A 20,702-nucleotide genomic window follows, 5' to 3' on the forward strand; every position below is an offset into this window, starting at 1 on the left:
CTAAAATTCTGCAATCAGACATCATTGCAATGAACATTCTAAAGTCAGAAAAAAACATATGGAATGGGAATTAAGTAATTGAAACAATTACAACCAGATTTTCTTATCCAGGCCCAGAAATTAAAGCCAGTACAAATAGTTTAATAATTACTATAAACTCTTCTACATCCTACACTAGTTTCTTGCAGAAGTCTGAGAAAGTTGCAGCACTGCCCCATAATGCCTGGCACATTCCCAGGCAGCTGAAGTAAAATGCATCAAATCTTAATTGAGGGACCATACAGAGGCTCCAGAAATACTATTTGTAATACTAAAGAAATGCTCAACTACAAATGAAATGTGTTGAATTCCTCTTGAACATTCAGACGGAGCACTACTGCTTGTAGTGGGTCCAACGATATCACTTGTGTATATTTTGATGTACACTCAGAGCCACATCCTTTGGTCTGACATGCCTACTTCACTTAAAATTGTTGAGCATACATTGAATATATTCTTGGTCTCTGGCCATCTTTGGTGGCTCAGCTTAGCTATCATCCCTATCTACCTTTTTTCATGCTTCATTAATATTTACTGACATTTTAAAAATCAGAATGCTAGTTTTATGGAGAAAAGGTCTGTATGGGAGTAAATTGTCATCTAGTATATGTATCTGCATAGTGAGAACCTACTGTTTTAAGAGATATGATGGTATTAATAGTTGATATTTGAGGGTTAAATTCTAGTTGAGATGAAGTCTTAAAGTTGCCTTTTCATGCATTTACTATAAGAGGGAGATGACCATTAAATATACTGTCTGCGTTGCTTAGACTGTGAACATATGCGTGAAACAATGCTTCTCTAATTTTGTATTTAAGAAGTTATTTCCACAAACATCTGTTTATACTGACTAGTTTCATGAAACATGTTTCCTGGAATTTAGGAATTTTGGCTTTGATGTAATAAATGTCTATTTAGTTGTATATCATTAGAAATTTTCCAGTTACAAAGTCAATACCTGTGTTGTAATACCTTCGGTGACTATCCTTAGCTTAATACATCATGTCCTTTCTGGTCTGGCTTCTGCCTACTTCTACAAGCTCTTAACACTTCTTCCTCACATGGAAGTATGGTCAGCGTCATGGTTCCCTCGCATGGTTGAGTCTTTGACGGCTGTGTCTTCTTTCTGAAATACTTCTCTTATCCACTTGAGCCTAATAAACACCTATTTACTGTCTATCAGCATCTTTTAATATTCAGATCAAGTTTTACTCTTTCAATAAAGTCTTTTCTAATCAGCCTATGGCCTATCTTAGAATAACCACATCTTTCTCTGTGTTTTGCTTGCCACTCAAGAAATCCCCTGAGTAAATGAATAAATATAAAATTAAATCATATTTATGAGATAGCAGAAACTTAATATATTAAAATAAGTTTTTAGTTCAAGTAAATTGAATTTTGTAAAATGTGCATGCCTCCTTCTGGGATAATAGTGGACTTCACCAATTTTTCAAGTATTTGAATATATTTCATATGACAGAACTATGATTTGTACTGTGCAGATTCAAAATAAATATAAGGCATGATGCTTACATCCAAAAAATTGAAAATGTAATTGGGAAGATTAAACTATGAAATGGATCTTATTAATTGTTTTAAAATATCACCATATTCAGTTTTTAAACATTTTCTATAAAAGTTTAAAACATTATATTTGAAATGTTAAGGAATTTTTCAGGTCATAGAATCATGTTAACTTTGGTTTTGTTTTTCTTTGTAATATTCCTATTTTGTGAGTTTCCTTCATTAAGCATGATTTAATTTGTAATATAAAAAGGTAAAAAGATATCCGTGTTGAAAAAAATGTAAAAAGAATTAACATTATCATTTTAGTAATATAGATTTGGAATTCGAAAGCACAAATTAATAATACTTGCAAAGGCAGTTTGGTATTATATCAAGGTGCATAAGAAATGGTTCATACCCTTTGACACATGATTTCCCATAAATATTCTAAAAGAAATAAAAACAGAAGGCTGTTCCTTGCAGTGCAGCTCATGATAATTTAAGAAACAGAGGCAACACAAAAACCCCCAAACTACAGGAATGATTTAGTAAATTATAATACACAATTTTAGTGAACTAATCTGCATCATTATATTAGATTGGTGCAAATGTAATTATGGTTTTTGCCATTAAAACTGATGGCAAAAATAGCAATTAAGTTTGCACCCCCTAATAGTAATAAAAAGTATGCGAACAGAAAAACATTAAACATGATTAAATTAAAAACATAATACGTATTGTAAACTATGGTTAAAATGAGATATGTTGGTAAAAATAAGAAGATACGCAAAATTAAATACAAAGTTAGAGAAAGGTGCTGGTGTTTTTTTCTCTTTATAGTACTTTTAATGTCCTAGTTTTGTTGTTTTATAATTTAAACAATGATTTTAAATAGAAAATAGTGAAAACTTTAATTAATCAACTTTGTTTTGTTTTTTCAATGTTATTTTAAAATTCTTTATATATGAGTTATATACCCTTTGACAAATAATTTTCCATAAATATACTAAAAGTTATAAAAATATAAGTATGTTCATTGCAGTGTTACTCAATAATGTAAGAAACAGAGGCAACACAAATACCCCAAAATATGTGAATGATTTAGTGAATTATATGTCCTTTAATGTATAAGTCAATGTGATGTGTCCACTTAACACTAAGTTTAATATTATCCTATAATGCGATATTGCCTTGTGCATGGGAATTTTCTCCTCATGTAAACAATAGAAATTTTCCGGCTTTCATAATTATTTTACCTTGAAAGGAGTGTGATAACATTGAGAGTGGGAAATAACACATTTAATTCTCAGGTGAATAAATGAAGATATCAAAAAATATATCATACGACCTAAAAGCCCCAGGCAAACCAAACGTACAAGAGTATAATTTTTATGATATTTATATGCTAGATACCAAATTGCACAAATATAAATCACAGAATCAGTGATTTAATAATATTTATAGGATTCCACTTTATGTTTATTCCAAGACCACCTATCAGATAGTGAATATCTTCTGTTTAATTGATATGAATGAATGTCTTCAAATGTAACTAGCAACAAATTTCACTAGAATATTTTCCTATTCCTTCAAAATCTTACTGCATTATCTCCATTAACTTCACTTCATTTCCAGATTTATTGAGTCTTAAGTCATTATTGAATTTTATTAGGAGACCCCTCCATCGTTAAAAAATATACTCATTTGTTATATTGCCTGGATATTGTTTTGGTCATCTCTTAAGAACACTAATTTACAGAAATAAAGGATTATTTGGCTGGTTGTGAATAAAGTGAAAAAAGCCATAGAAACACTTTCAGAAATCAAGACAGCACTGGAAGCTTAAGAGACTAACAACATGGGTCTTTCCATGTGTCTCTGCGGAGCATGTCCCGGTTTAACACCAGATGGATAAAACTGGACAGAATGGCAGATGAAAGGGGAATTCCCCAGTGAAAGAACTGTTTCCTCACTCTCACATTGCCAGGTGCACTGAAGACAGACGAGATCCGAACTTGTTAATGGAACAAGCCAAAAAATTCAGGAATTTGCAAATTGAACAGGTGAAAATGTAACTGGTGATAATTGAAAGCTAATTATCATCAGCTAGCAATTGGCAACCAGGTGTTCTGAGTCACCTAAAAGGCAAAGCAGGGAGACTGTGAAGATATTTACTTTTGGCACAGAAGAGATAAATGAGTTTCCTGAGTGAGTCCTCAGTATAGGAAAATCAGTCTGTTTATTTTTGCTGTTTTGGCGTGCCGAGGCACTAACCATGAAAGAGCAAGGATTGCAAAGCAAAGTAATTATGAATTGTGTGTAAAAAAGCACCTTATATTTTTTCTAAATTGGACTTTTCCAAGTGAGTAAAAGCAGAAATGTAGTAACCATCAAACCCACATCTATTGGCTCTAGGTCATTCTGAGAGGACACTGGCTTTAGTCCTTAAACAGCACTAAACACACAAAAAATGCTAACCAACCAACAAACACAGGTCTATTGACACATTATATATTCTTATAAGGCAGGTTTTACCTATTCAAATCAATTAGGTGATGTGTTCTGGTGTTCAGTTTCATAAAGCTGGTAGGCAATAAATTTAAAATTAGAATTCAAAATTGCCTGACCCCAAAGTCCATTCCCTTTTGTTATATCATCTTGTTTTTGATGGAAAACATTCTCAAGCTTAAAAAATAACAGGTTTCTCTTTTTCTCATATGAACGTCCCATATCTCTAATAATTCCAAATCATAGAGATTTCAAAGGTTTATATTCAAGTTCAACATTTATATAGAAAAGCACATACATCACAAATACTGTTCAATGGAATATCCATCTAACTCTACCCACCCACGAAACAGATTTCTACTATCAATTCAGAAACTCCTCCATGCCCCTGTCAGACACTACTCCTCCCCACGACAGTATCCTGTAGCCAGACTCTTTACACAAGGGATTTATCCTGCCAGGGGTTGAACTTTATGTAAATGGAATAGTACCAGTTTGTGTGCTTTTGTATCAGACTTCTTTCACTAAACATTATGCTCATGAGATTTATTCTTGCTATTATTCCATGTAGAAATATTTTTATATTCATGGCCATATAGTATTTCATTATACTAATATATCACAATATATTCATCCATTCTACCTTTAATAACATTGGTGTAGATTACCGCTTTTCTCTATTACTATTAATGCTGTGGACTTTTTTTTAATGAATGCATGTATGCATTTCTGATGGTTAAACAGCCAGTGATGATAATATTGAGTCATAGGGTTTGTATAGGTGCAGCTTTACCACATACTATGAAACAGTTCTGCAAGTTTGTTGTACCAGTTTACACTTTCACCACCAATGTATGAGTTTCGTTTGCTCTACAGTCTTCCCAATCATGAGTAATAACCAGCATGTAGTTTTAGCCATTCTGGTGGATGTGCAGTTGTAATTAATGGATTTAATTTGCATTCCTCCAAGGTCTAATGAGGTTAAGCACATTTTTATATGTTATTTTAGCCATTTGAATATTCTCTTTTGTATTGGGCCTCCTCAAGTGTAAAGTATTTTTGTTAGACTTTCTGTCTTTTTAAATGGACTTGTAGGAGACTATTATATATTCTAGATGAACGTACCTAAACCAGAATATTGCAATATTTTTGAACTTTTATGAATTGCCCTTCATTGATTAGTATTCCATACAACCTGTGCACCAATTTAAGTAGAACTAACATTTGTACAATATGGAGACTTCCAATGCAAGAATATACGGATAGATCCGTCCATTTTATTGAGTTTGTAAAACATGTAATTCCTTCTTCCCCAACTCACAGAAAAACTTATCAGGATCCCACAATTAAATATATTTTCTTCTTATCTTTTATATATATACTCTTTATCAGACTAAGGAAGTTCTTTTCTAATTTTACAAAAGTAAAATTTGATAAAGAATTTTAACATCTATTATGCTCTTTGTTGAATCTATCGAGTTCATTAATTATCAAAACTGTATATTCCTGGATATGCTATTCATTTCATATACCATTGGATTTGGTTTGCTAATGTCATGTTAAAGGTTTTAACATGTATTTTTATAATGAATTTGGTCTATAATTTTTCTTTCTCATAAGGTACCTGTCAGATTTTATCATCAAGATTATGCTCATATTTGGTGTTTCCGTTTTCTCTGTTTAAAGAGTTTGTAAAGGACTGATGTCATTTATTTCTAAAAATTGCTGAAAGAATTATTTCACCAGTAAAGCTATTTGAGTCTAAATGTTTTCTTTGTTGGAACTTTTTAAATTATGCCTAAAGCTTCTTAATATGTTTGCTATTTATTATTTTGTTAGTTTTGAATATTTTCTAAGTTTGCCCATTACCCCTGCGTTTTTAAACTCAATAGCACAGGGTTGTTAATATTATTTTATTAGACTTTAAAAGTCTGTAGAATATCTAATTTTATCACTTTTCTCGTTACTGAAATGTATAATTCATACTGCCTTTTTCTTTCTCTCCCTCTGCTTCTCTTTCTCCATCCATATTACTAAAAGTTTATTAATTTTATTAATCTTTGTAAAGAACTATTTATTGGCTTTGCTGAACCTCTCTATTTTATTCCTGCTTACTATTTCATTGATCTTTGCTACTCTCTTTACTATTTTATCACTTTTAATTTCTTTAGATTTACTGCACTGTTCTTTTAACCACTTATTGATAGCAATACTTATTTTTAATCTTGTTTCTAAGATATTTATTTAGGGCCATAAGCTTCTCTCTAAGTACTGATTTGCTTTATGCCACAGGTTTTTAAATAGTATCTTTTCATTATCTTTCAATTAAAATATTTTTATTCTATTGGGATTTAATTTAACCATTATATTTTTAAAAAGAATTCCTTAATTTTCTATTTTATATCAGTGTTATTAATTTCTAGCTTAATTTCACTGTACAAATAATAATCTACAATATTTCAATTTCTGGAGATGTGTTAAAGCTTGCTTGATGCAGCAGCATATGGTCAATTTTGAAAATGTTTCATGAGCACCTGAAAAGATTTTGTGACCTGCAACGTTGTCTATATAACACCTATATTATGTGTGTATATTTGTGTATCTATATAAGCACTTGTTATTGTATTTTTAAATCTTCTACACACCTAATTTTTGTCTGTTCTATCATTTATTGAGAGAAATTCATTCAAGTCAAATGATGGTGGATTTGATTAACTTTCCCTGTAGATGAACAAGTTATAGCTTCATATGCCTTCAAGTTATGTTACTAGGTATATATGAATATAGAGTCATGTATATAGAATTATGTGTCTGTTCTATTGCTTATGATTTAGCTGTGATTTGTCCTCACTGAAACCCATGCTGAAATTTAATTCCCAATGTAGCAGTGTTTGGAGGCAGGGCCTAGTGGAAGGTGTTTGGATCATGGGGGCAATGCCCTCATGAATAAATTAATGCCATCTTGTGGGAATGAGTAAGTTTATGGGAGTGAGTGAGTTCTCTCACTCTCTTGAAAATAGATCAGTTCCTCAAATAACAAGTTGTTATAAAGTGAGCCCAGATTCTTGTGTGCCTCTCTTCATACACACCCACTTGCTGTTCTACTTCTCTGCCATGTTGTGACACAGCACATGACCATCACCAGAAGCCAAGCACCCATGCTCTTGTAATTTCTAGTCACCAGAATCATAAGCCAAATAAACTTCTTTTCTTTACAAATTATCCAGTCTCAAGAGTCTCAAGTATTCTGTTATAGCAACAAAATGGACTGAGACACCTGTACGTTAACCCATTTTTGCTATAAATTATCCTTATCTCTAGAATGTCTCAGTTTAAAAATCTACTTTATATGATATTGGATAACTTTACCAGCCATTTTGGTTAGTATCTTTTACAGCATTTTGCTTTCAGTCTTTTCACAGCTTTATATTTAAGCTGCCCCGTTTGTAAGTAATATAGAAATCATTTTAAGTTTTTGTTTACTCTGGCAATATTTTTCTTTCAATTTGAGTATTTAGTCCATTTACATTTAATGTAATTATAACTTAGGGTTTAAATATTACTGCTTCTCTCTCCTCTCTCTCTTTCTGTCTCTCTCTCTCTCTCTCTCACACACACACACACACATCCATGTCTATGCATGCATAAGTTCCACAATATATCACTGTTATTTTAATATTTTAGTATTTATTTTACTTTACCCACATATTTGGGTATTCATATCATCAATTCTTGTGTGGCTTCAAACAGATGATTTTTTAAATATAATGTTGCTAAGTGTTCTTTCTGGGAGATTTATTCTGATACAGAGAGTTTCCCAGAGTTGGTAAACTGAAACAAAAACATTATGAACTGTGAGTCAACACCAGGAACTCATTATAGAAGAAAGAAAGAGTGGTAACTTGAAAAAATAGACCTCATTTAAATATTGGAAAGACTTCACAAAAATCCTATACACAATGAGAATATAATCCTATTCACAATACCAAAAAAAGAATAAGATACCTAGGAATATCACTAACCAGAGAGGTAAAATATCTCTATAACAAGCATTATAAAACACTGCTCAAAGAAATCAGAGATGACACAAACAAATGGAAAAACATTTCATGCTTTTATGGGTAGAAAGAACCAATAATGTTAAAATGACCACACTATCCAAAGCAATTTATAGAATCAATGCTATTCCTACCAAATTACCAAAGATATTCTTCAAATAATTAGTAAAAACTATTCTAACATTCATATAGAACTAAAATAGAGCCCAAATGGCCAAGGAAATCCCAAGAAAAAAGAGCAAAGGTGAAGGCATCACATTACAAGACTTTAAAATATACTATAAGGCTACAGTAACCAACACAGCATGGTACTAATATAAAAATGGACACATAGACAATAGAACAGAATAGACAACCCAGAAATAAAGCCACACATGTACAACCAACTAATCTTTGACAGAGTAAACAAGAATAAGCGATAGGAAAAGGATTCCTCATTGGCTAACCATATGAGGTATGGCTATGAAGAATGAAACTGGACCCCTACCTCTCACCATATTAAAAAAAAAGAACTCAAAATTAGTTGAAGACTTAAATTTATAAACAAAAACTATAAAAATCCTAGAACAAAACCTAGGAAATATTCTTCTGGTCATTGGTATAGGGAAAGAATTTATGACTAAATCCTCAAAAGGAAATTCGACAAAAATAAAAATTGACAATCAGGATGGAATTAAACTAAAGGCCTTCTGAACAGCAAAAAGAAACTATGAACAGACAACCTACAGAATGGGAGAAAATATTTACAAACTATGCACCTGACAAAAGGAGTAACATCTGGAATCCACAAGGAATATAAACAAATCAACAAGAATAAAAAAAACAAATAGCCCCATTAAAAAGCAGGTAAAGAACATAAACTTCTCAAAAGAAGACATACAAGCAGCCAACAAATATATAAAAAAATACTCAACCTGACTAATCATCAGAGAAATGCAAATCAAAATCACAGTGAGATACCATCTCACACCAGTCAGAATGGATATTATTAAAAAGTTTTAAAATAACAGATATTGGCAAGGCTGCAGAGGAAAGAAAATGCTTAGCCATTGTTGGTGGGAATGTAAATTTGTTCAGCCCCTGTAGAAAGTAGTTTGGAGATTTCTTGAACTAAAAATAGAACTACCCATCAACTCAGCAGTCTCATTATTGGGTATATACTCAAAATAATAGAAATGGGTCTACCATAAAGACATATGCATGCATATGTTAATGGCAGCACTATTCACCATAGCAAAGATATGGAATCAACCTAAGTGCCCACCAATGGTAGACTAGAAAATGTGGTGTATATACACTATGGAATACTATGCAGCCATGATAAAGTACAAGATCATGTCCTCTGCAGCAACATAGATGGAGCTGGAGGCCATTTTTCTAAGGGAACTAATGCAGGAATAGAAAACTAAATACTCTACGTTCTTACCTATAAGTGGGAGCTAAACACTGAAAACACATGCACACAAAGAAGAAAACAAGAGACACCGGGTCCTACTTGAGGGTGGAGGATGGGAGAAGGGAGAAGAATAGGAAAACTACCTATTGGGTAGTATGCTTATTACCTGGGTGATGAACTAATCTGTACACCAAACCCTCATGACATGCAGTTTACCCATATAACAAACCTGCACATGTACTCCTGAACCTAAAATAAAAGTTTAAAAAGAGAACATTTCTCATTTTAAGTTAAAAGCACATTTGTCTTAATTTTACCCTACCTCAGTAAAAATTATGTTGTATTTTCATTTTAAATTTTTAATTGCTTTTGTGTATGCTTCCATAGTCCCATACATATACATTTATATAGCATAAATAAAGTTGTGTTTTTAATGTTTACTTGCCAGTCTTCCCTACTAGACAGTAAGCCCATCAATATATAGAGAGAACTCTCCTGTATATACTATATCCCTAATGCTCAATACAGTAGAAATTCAATAAATATACATTTAGATTTAAAGGTTTTACACAGTGAAAATCTTTCTCAAAATGAAATATTTTGATAAGCCAAATATTTTCAAATAATGTCTTTGTTTATTCAAATACTAATTGAGCATGGTCAATTTCTTTGAGAAATGTGCTACAAAAGTTATTTGTTGTTGTTTTTTGGTTTTGTTTTGGTAGAAGTGATTTGAACAGGCTCAATTGTCACTGCAAATAGTCCAGTAGAGGGGGGTTATTGGATGTAATTAAAAGGAAAAGGTAAGAAGAAAAGCAATAGCCTACAGTTTCTGAGAAAACAGGTGGAGTCACTTTAGTCTTGGCCAGGAGGACATGAAGGACCAGTTCTTCCACTGTAAGAGGGAGAAGACGATGGGAAGAAGTACAACTAAATTTGGGAATTAGTTCTCTTTTGTCTATTTCTCTTTTTTTCCCTCTATAAATAGAAAATAAGATAATATACTGACATTGAGGGATTGAGTGGAAATGTACATATTAGACATCTGAGAAGAGTGTAGAAACTTTGAAATATCAATGTGTGTAGTGGGAAGATTGCCCAGAGGTATGAACCATGATTGCCAACAATACTAAGAGTTTGTCTGAAGTCATGTTATGATTTTTAGAAGAAAAAGTATGTTTTGTTATAATATTTTCTCAAAGACCTTTGTGCTACCTGGGCACCAGTACAAGTAAAGCAGACAATTGGCTTCATCTAGGAATGGGATTCTGCCATAGAGATGTGACAAAAGGAAAGTGAAAAGGAATTTATGATAATACTGAGTTTATTGATGTAATATAACTTAAAGTTTAAACTGAATATAAGGGTTGTGAATAGAAGGGAAACATGATGAACTGGAAAATGGGTTGGGAGAATAGGAGGAGCCAAAAAGATCTATGGATAGGCATAATGAGAACTACTGAACAAGTATGCTGAAAATAGAGGAGAATTGGGTCAGGAAGTTAGATCCTTGAATTAGCAGTTACAGGATGGGGCACTTATAGGGGCAAGGCATGACGAAGAAAGTAGGTTGTTAAGGTGAAGAGGAAAAGGAAGTCATTGGAAATAAGGAAGTAAATGAATTGACATGTGAAAGACAATGGTCCACCTTCCATATAGATTATAAATCACTCAAGATTATGAAACTGCTTTAGTTCAAAGGGAATGGGCCCACTCAGCCTTATTCTGGTATTCGCTTGTGCTTTAGTCGTACCTCTGTGGAAACCCTGGCATCAAGGGCTTGAAAAAACATAAGTTTAATTTTGTAAATGGTCTTTTTTTAAATTTTTGGTGTTTTTTTATTTTTCTGCCAGTTTCAAACCAAAACAGATGTTCAATGGAGGGGGCATCATTTAGGGAAGATAGCTCCTGAGATGAGGCCATATGTCAAATCATAATTATAGAAATACATTGAAAGCTAGTTTGAATATTTCCATTGCTGACCCATTACTCCAGCATCAGAATGGTAGTGCCTTCCCATCAGCTCTACTGCTACTTCACCCAAAGCTAGAAGCGGTGTGGACAAGAAGACCATTATCCTTCACCCCTAGTTACAATCCTGGATCACCCACAGGGAAGAGAATATGTTCCTGCATCTATCAACGCTCATCCTTACACACATACTAAAGTGGAGAAAAAAACCCAAAAAGCTTTTTTTCCACACAAAAAAAGCAAGAAGGGTTAAATTTACGTGTTTTGCTTCTAGGGACATTGATATCCTCATTATTAAGGAAGCAAAGTAATGTACTAAGGGTGCAGTTTCTGAAAAGAAAGGACTAAAACAGCACAAATAGAAACAAGACAAATATCCACTTTAGAATTGCTAGCAGAAGGTGAGGAGAGGTTAAGTACCAAGCAGTTTCCAGGAAAGATTCATAGAACTAATTCAGCTTGTGCTACATTGGCAGGAGAAAATTCAGGTCCTTGTAACCATACCAATAGTTTAGGAAGATGAGTGAGTCCTCTTGCCCCGCAGACAGTAGGTCACACATATGCCAGGTAATGCTAGATGATTCAAGGGTTCATTATCTTTTCCATGAGTTTCCCCTTAGACCTTTGTTCTACCTTTTCTTTATTCATGTCCATAGTTGGGTCATTTCACTGCTCATTAGCATCTAAATTAAAGAGTTAGAACTTAGGTTAAGTTGAAATTTGTGAGATGCTCTGAGGAAAAGAAGTGGGGGAGTAGCAGCAGATTCAGGAATATGGCTCAGGTGGTGATTGAGTGCCAATTGTTTTCTTCCTGCCCCAGATTTCCTCCTTGGAGTATCTCTCCATTCTCTCTTCATCAACATTCCTCTCTACATCCCCAGTGAGTAGGCACTGGCCCAAGCTCCCTAGCCCCCTGCTTTTAACCCACTGAAATGGGCTAGTATGTGGCCTAAGATGAACCAATTAGGATTTCTTTCCTGTCATTTTGGAATTGTGTTGGAGCCACTAGGTATTTGCTTTTTTTTTTTTTAATTTTATTTCTTACACTTTAATTGCTTTAGGGGTACAAGATGTTTTTGGTTACATGGATGAATTGTGTAGTGGTGAAGTCTGGAGTTTCAGTGTACCCAGCACCTGAATAGTACACATTTTACCCACTAGGTGGTTTTTCATCATCTGCCTCTCATCTTCCCCCTTCTGAGTCTCCAATGTCCATTATACCACTCTGAATGCCTTTGCACACCCATAGCTTCGCTCCCATTTATAAGTGAGAATATGTGGTATTTGGTTTTTTGCTTCTGAGTTACTTCACTTAGAATAACAGCCTTCAGTCTCATCCAAGTTACTGCAAAATACATTATTTTTTATTTTTAATGGCTGAGTAGTATTCCATGGTATATAGATACCACATTTTCTTTATTCACTTACCAGTTGATGGACTCCTAATGTTGATTCTGTATCTTTGCAATTGTGAATTGTGATGCGACAAACATACATGTTCAAGTATCTATTTTACATAATGACTTCTTTTCCTGTGAGTAGCTACCCAGTAGTAGGATTGTTATTTGGGGTCTTTACTGGAAAGCTTGCATAAATCTGTGACTAAGACCTTCAGTTTATATCTAAACAGAACCAGACTTTACAGAAGAGAATTAAAACAGGCATATAGAGAGGAATAGGGTTAAGAGATTATAGCAGGGCGGACCTGGAGAAAGAAAAAGCACAAAGACTTTTCAATTCCTGATTCTTGTAGCTTTATAATGCCTAGCTATCTTCCTACCCTTGAATTTAATGACGGGCTCCTTACCTTTCCAAAAGAAGAAAACACACACACACACACACACACACACTCAATCTCCTTTACTCTTAACTTAGTAGACTGAGTTAATTTGCTTATCTCTAAAGGACCCTTTGTATTAAAAAAATCATGGCAGGTACTAAAAAAAGTTGGGGCTCAAATAGTGTTAATCATTTTTGAAAAACTACTCTCTCATGTCAGGAAATGATGTTGTATCATATATGCAATGAAGGGTCACTAAAGATTTTACATACATAAATATATATACTCTCTCTCTCTCTATATATATATATATAATTGACAAACATGTTTTAAAAGGAAAGAAACTGACAGCTCTATGAAGGTTGAATTGTGGGTAAATGTCTGAGCATTTGATGAAGCTGATACACTCTCAGCACAATGCAGATTTAGTTTGGATTTTATAACCAGCTGTAGCTTTTACTTTGGAAAATTGTACTTTACATTATGAAAAAATTTCTTTCAGACATAAAAGAGACAAAAGATTGAAGAAGTAAATTTATCTTATTAAGGAAGACAGAGTCACAGGATCAGGAAAAGAGACATCTTTACCATCCAGCCTAAAACCTGAAACCCAGAGGTATTCCCCTTCTGGTTTCACCAGAAGAAAAATCACTATTTCCTTGAGCAAGAGAAAAACCCTTACCTTTGGCTCCATATGGTGAATTATTCCTAATCATAAAAAGGAATTTTACTCTCACCTGCCAACAGTGAAGGGTGCCCTTCACACCCCAATCGCCACTCTCTACCACCACTGCTGCTAAACTACTGAGCCCTATAAATCGTTCCATACCTGAGTTCTTGCTCTCTCTCCTCTCTCGCACACACATACACACAACACCACCACGACTACAATCTGATATGTTGAATGCTGCCCATCATAATCATAAATATGTGCTTGATTAAGGTCTGATCTATGAAATCCCTGAGTAAGATGTGTCAATGACCCTCATTGACTACAGGATAAAATATAAACTCCTTAGCATGGCATGTAACTAAACTAACTCTGACTTTATTCTAACTAATCCCAGATGTCAGAACTCAGCAAGCTCCTTTTCACCCCATATCATTGCACATAATGTGCATTCTACCTGGAATGTCTAATCCCCTCAGCTCACCAAGTCTAACTATCAGTCACTTATAAAAGCTCAATTCAGATTCACTTCGTCTGGAAGCATTCGTGAATTGCCACTTCCTCCCTACTCTCCAATACTGAGCATGGCATGAATGCATATCTATTGCATGTTTATCTCTACTGTAATGTAACCTCTTTAAGAAAGGGACCATGACTGTGCTGTCTGTCTCGCTAATATCTACCAGAGTGCATAGCCTATAATATGAGTAATATATGTCAATTTAACAGCTACTTATTTAATTAATTTCTACTGGATTTTGACAGCTGATACCTCTAAGAAGTTCAGCTTAAGTCTTCTATTTAATAGGATTATAATTTAACTAAAAGCTGGTTGGATCTTACTTTGAAGCTAACTTCTTTTATTGGATTATTTGTAAAGATAGCAAAGCATATTATTGATGTTAATTTTCATGTGTGTCCGTGTGAAGAGACCACCAAACAGGCTTTGTGTGAGCAATAAAGCTTTTAATCACCTGGGTGCAGGCAGGCTGAGTCCGAAAAGAGAGTCAGCGAAGGGAGATGGGGTGGAGCCGTTTTATAGGATTTGGGTAGGTAAAGGAAAAAGGGGGGTTGTTCTCTGGCAGGCAGGAGTGGGGGTCACAAGGTACTCAGTGGGGGAGCTTTTGAGCCAGGATGAGCCAGGAGAAGGAATTTCACAAGACAACGTCATCAGTTAAGGCAGGAACAGGCCATTTTCACTTCTTTTGTGGTGGCATGTCATCAGTTAAGGCAGGAACCGGCCATGTGGATGTGGATGTGCAGGTCACAGGGGATGTGATCAGGCTTAGCTTAGGCTCAGAGGCCTGACATTAATTTCCTTTACAATCCAGTCACTTATCTGAACTTTAGAATAAGTAGTCTCTCTTCACAAATGAAATATAAATAGTGTTTAAGTGTTTAATGATATTTTAACAAGGAAAGATAACAATTGTATACAGGACAAAAATTCTATTCATTAGCCTGATAATTTTAATTAGCAGCAGAAGTAAAAAGGCATAGCAAGGTTTTATTTTGCTCATACGTTGCTCTTATTCTATCACAGAGGCACTTTTGGTTGCATTAGCATATCCCATCAGGTGTCTAAAAACCAAGCCATTACAAAGTTTTGCTCATCTTGGGAAATGCTGCTGCTCATCTTTAATAAGAAATACTCTCCCAGGAAAAATACTCCTAGGTGGAGGAATCTAACATTAGATGCAAAGCAGTGTGATTCTGCTCAAGATGGCCTTGAGATGGAGCCCATTCGTGGATTTTAGCATCCATGAAATTGGAGGAGTAAACATACCTTGAAAATGGTTTTATTTTCTTTTAGCTAGCAGGATAGTACTTTCTTGCTTTGCTGCTTCTTGAAAACGTTTTTGGATCTTCAAATGGCATTAAAAGCTAGAGAATGAAAAACAAAAACTGCAAGCAATTGCCCAGCTAATGTGTGCCTTGGATGCAAAGTCGGGGAAAAGCAGAACATCTTCAAAGAGCATAATCAGCTTGAAATGAGTGATAAAAATTTGATTATCTACCAGTGCAAATTTGTGCAACAAATTGCCATCATCTATGTATGGCCTAGGAACCTATTTGCTATTTTAAAATTGTTTAGACGTTCAATGAAAAAAAACTATTCATAAAGACTTCAAAAATATTTTTCAGGTTTGTTGATGCCTACCAAATATGATTAAATGCACCATTCATGAACTTCAAGTAAATTCTCTTCTTAATGTAACTATCTTTTCACTCAAAATTTAAGATACAGTAACATTTTTAAAGTACATTTATGCAAGGATAATAGATGTTTCTAGAAAGCAAAAAAAATCAAAATATAAAAACTTAGTTCATTTAAAAAAAAAAAACTTTAGAAAAACTTTGAGTAAACAAAGGCCAAGGAATTTCTTTACATTGGATGTCTTAGGGACTTTATTAGATTGACAAGCTTTTGAGAACCTCCAGGAAATAAATGGTTTATGAAATTCATTTGACCATTGAATCCTTTTTCCACAAGTATCACAAGAAACTACTGTTCTACAGCATGTCCCTAATAAAAGCCACATTTAAGTATTTGTGACCAACTGGTAATAACAAAGGAAAATTCCTATGGTATTTTGCTGGATTTTGCCTGTGTTCTTTTGTGATGTTTGTTTCACTTCAGTTGCTATTGAAGTACACTGCAGTGATTCAGGGAGTGCCAACCCTCAGCATGATGTCAAGAGTCTTCTAACCATATGGTCTGACCATTTTGGCTTAGGAATAAATAAAATCAGTAATGTTGAAGGAAAAATCTCAAATTTTCATGAGGTTCATTTTAACAAGCATTTGTACTCTCTTCTTCCATTTCAGTTAAAATAACAAGGTATGATAAACTGGACAGTGTATAACAAACCAAGTTTATTTCTCACAGTCCTAGAGCCTGGAAAGACCAAGATCAAGGTGCCAATAGGTTTGATGTCTGGCAAGGGCCTGTTTCCTACTTCATAGTTGGTGTCTTATTTTTGTCTTTATATAGTGGAAGAGCTGAGAGGTCTCTCTCAGGCCTCTTTTCTAAGGTCACCAATCCATTAATTAGTCCTCCTAAACTATATCACCTCCCAAAGGCCTACCTTCTAATACTATTACCTGGGGGATTAGGACTTCAACAGGTGAATTTTACTGGGGACACAAATATTCAAAGCACAGCACATTAACTCCACAGCTCATTTATTACCCACATCCACTTCCATTTTTTAAAGCCAGACAGGGGAATAAAGTCTTGCTAGATAACTATTCTCAGTCTAGTCACTCTGCAGATTAACTGGGCTAGAAGGATGGATAGGGCTGTATTTTGGCCCTAAAAGTCTAGAACTCTCAGTATGAATGTAGCAAGAATCCAACATAACTCTAACCTACATAAATACATTGTTCTTATCTTTCTGGACCTAGTAAAAGATCTGTAATGTTACCAAAAAATGACGATTCTTCTAGGATGCAGTTGAATGGGTACTTAAATGTAATGTATTTGTCTGTTTATATTTCACTGGTTTCGTTGTTAACTTTTTTAATTTGAGGTTTTAATTTTAGAGTAATATAAGTCTTATGAAGGTAGGGCATTCAGTATGTTTACTAGTCAATGTATCACCAGTGCCTATAACAATGCCTGGCATATAGTAGATAGTATAAATATTGTTAGGTGAATGAATTAATTTTAGAAAATAAATTGTCTTATATCTGAGATGTTAGAACCCTCTTCCAACTATTAGAAGCAAAAGAAAAAATTAACAAAGGCAAAGGAGCTTGGTAATTCTGATTTTATGCAACATCACTGGATTCATTATTGAGTTCCCAAGTTCATATAAAAAATTCTGCCTTTTTCAACCATAAATTAATGCCAACTGGCATCATCTTGCCCTTTGAAATACAAATAAAACTAGCTTTGTCAACCAAATGGGAGAAAACATCTCTCCCAATCTCTCCTTGAATTCTTGGGGGCTTGCATCTCTCCTAGTCATTAATGGCTTCCTGTTCTTTCTTCTTACTTAGCTCAGTTTGTCTTGCTACCCAAATATGTTGTCCCTTTCCTTCCCTGAATCACTTCCCACTGCAAGGAATACAGATTTTTTCATTCCCCAAAACAGACACTGGTATAACGCTATGTCTGTAACTGACTTTTACTGGAGATTTGAGTAAATAGATGAGGTTTACTACACAGCAAAGTAAACAAACAATAAATGAATACTCTCTATCTCAGCTCTCACAATTCCTTTGGCTTTCTCACTACAAGGAAAGTGCAATTGGACATTCTCTTCTCAGAACCCTATGTTCCCATCAGGTCACTCTTTCCCATCTTGGTACGTCTTACGCAGAGATTCTAATATAAGGATGGGGGTGATTGTTCCCCATAGCTGCATGTGAGAATTTAGTGAAAAATTCTCAATAAAACTTATTTTCAAACACAATTTTTTATTGTTCAGTAGAGTTTTATTTCAATCCCTCCTCATACCACTGTCCATAGCACCCACAGACAAATGGTGATGCAGGATTCTTGGGTAAAATTCAGGTGTGGACGTCTGAAAGATGGAACCTTTTTTAGAGACAGATCTCTATCCACCTTGATACTGATGGATGGGGAGCCAGTAAAATAACTGAATTATAGTCAAGGTGGTATAGACCATTTGAGAACTTACTTTAAATGTCCCATTTTATTTTAAAATTATACAGACAAAAATTTTCCAACACCATCTTTTTTTAGTCACGTTTATTTTGTCTTATGAAAGAATGGTCAGAAAAGAAAATTAGGCATATAGAGAAAAATAAAAGAACAAATAACCCTATTGTCTACCACCGAACAGAACCATACTAATCATTTTGGCATATTTCATTTCATTCTTTTTTCTGTCCAATGCCCCTTTATGCAAACTTATTAAAATCCTTTCTGTAGATTCATTGATACATCCTGCTTGATCACTGCACATATTTTAAGCATTTTCAATATTTTATTTTTAATATCTTCACAACAGTTTATCCAGTAAATATCCTATAATTATTCTTCTAATAGATATTTAGCACCTATCTAATATTTTGTCATTTACAAAATGTCTAAACATATTTGTATCTAAAATTTGCTCAATATTTGAAATTATTTCCTTAGGACTTACCCTCAGATGTTAAATTAGCCCAGAAATATAAGCATTTTTTAAAGCTCTTGATACTATTGCCAATTGCTCCCAAAAGGGTTATCTTATTTTTCACATTATGATGTTTAAAACTTTACTACATCAGCTTTATTCTTGTTTTATATGAACCAAATATTTGCTGCCACCAAGGCTGCTAAACTTGAGCATAACAGAGCTGACACAAAGCCTTTGTGTTTGGCATAAGGTCAGTGGAGGCTTCTGAGTATCTTTCATCATCCTCTGTTTGACTGGGATGATATGGTCTCTCGGTTATGGAGTCATTACCTGACAGGCTGTATTCCTCCAGAGACTAACAAAAAATTGTGTTTTGAAATGATGATCTTTTGGGGTCCATTGTTATCTTTACTGAGCGCCACAGTTTTCTTTTTGTAACATCTTTCAAACAAAAATATAATATATATTTACAGTAAAAATGGAAAATATCTAGAAAAGTATGAGAAATTTTTAATTACTTTTAGTAACACAAGCCAGCAATGATCTCTTTTAATATCTGATGCATTTCCTTCTGAATGTATTGAAACAAACAATGCCATACGCACAGTGCTTCAATCACCAAATTACAACAACCAGAATCATGTTATACAAAGAGCCTGCAATAGTGAATGTTTCAGATAATATTATGAGACTTTTGCATGCCATTTAATAGCCTTTGAAAATATGAATTTAAAAAGCATATACTATGCCACAGCATAGATATACTACAATTTACTTAACAATTCTGTTAGTGGGAATTTTTTTTATTTTGCATGATCTTTTTGTATGTTAAAGGGTGTAATAAAGGTGCTGTAAACAAATATTTGTATATAATTTTGATCATAACTAAAAGATAAATTATTAGATGAATTATGAACATTTTAAAAGGCATTCAAGATGGACTTCTGAACTTCAAATGGTTTATACCAATTTCCTTGTTCTGCAAGAGCAGCAACAGATGACAATGATGAATAGAGTAGGTAAAAATTATAGCAATTTAATTAACATTTATTAATACCCCTCTATTAGCATTTTAGGGAATAATTTAGAATTAAAAACAAACAAATGTACAAAAATACTTGGATTGTCTGACTCTTACTGACTTTTCATGAAGTAATACCATTTTTTTTAAGCAGTAAGAATTTAGTTTTAAAAAATAAAATTAGGCCACAATTGTTTCCTTTTATATGCATTTTCTTTTGTTTTGAAAGTCATTAAGGAAAAAGGAAAGTTGCCATGTGTATTACTTTTCTTCCAAGTTTTTTAAACATTTTTCGTGAATGTTTATGAAAAAATTCCAAAAATTTCATATAATAAAACTAAGTTGTCAATCTTCTTGGACAAAATCTCACTGTTTAATACAATCCATTATATTAATGTGAATATATCTTTGAAATGTATGAAATATATTTAATATCTTTGGGATACAATTATATATAAGCACATATACTTAAATTTTTTTAAAAAAATGGTCACTTTTTAAAGAAATTAAAAGCCAGGTGCTGTGGCTCACTCCTGTAATCCCAGCACTTCGGGAAGCTGAGGCAGGCAGATCACCTGAGGTCAGGAGTTCGAGACCAGCCTGGCCAATATGGTGAAACCCCTTCTCCACTAAAAATACAAAAATTAGCTGGGCGTGGTG

The sequence above is a fragment of the Symphalangus syndactylus genome, chromosome 3 (genome assembly GCF_028878055.3).
Source record: "Symphalangus syndactylus isolate Jambi chromosome 3, NHGRI_mSymSyn1-v2.1_pri, whole genome shotgun sequence".
Taxonomy (NCBI): Eukaryota; Metazoa; Chordata; class Mammalia; order Primates; family Hylobatidae; genus Symphalangus; species Symphalangus syndactylus.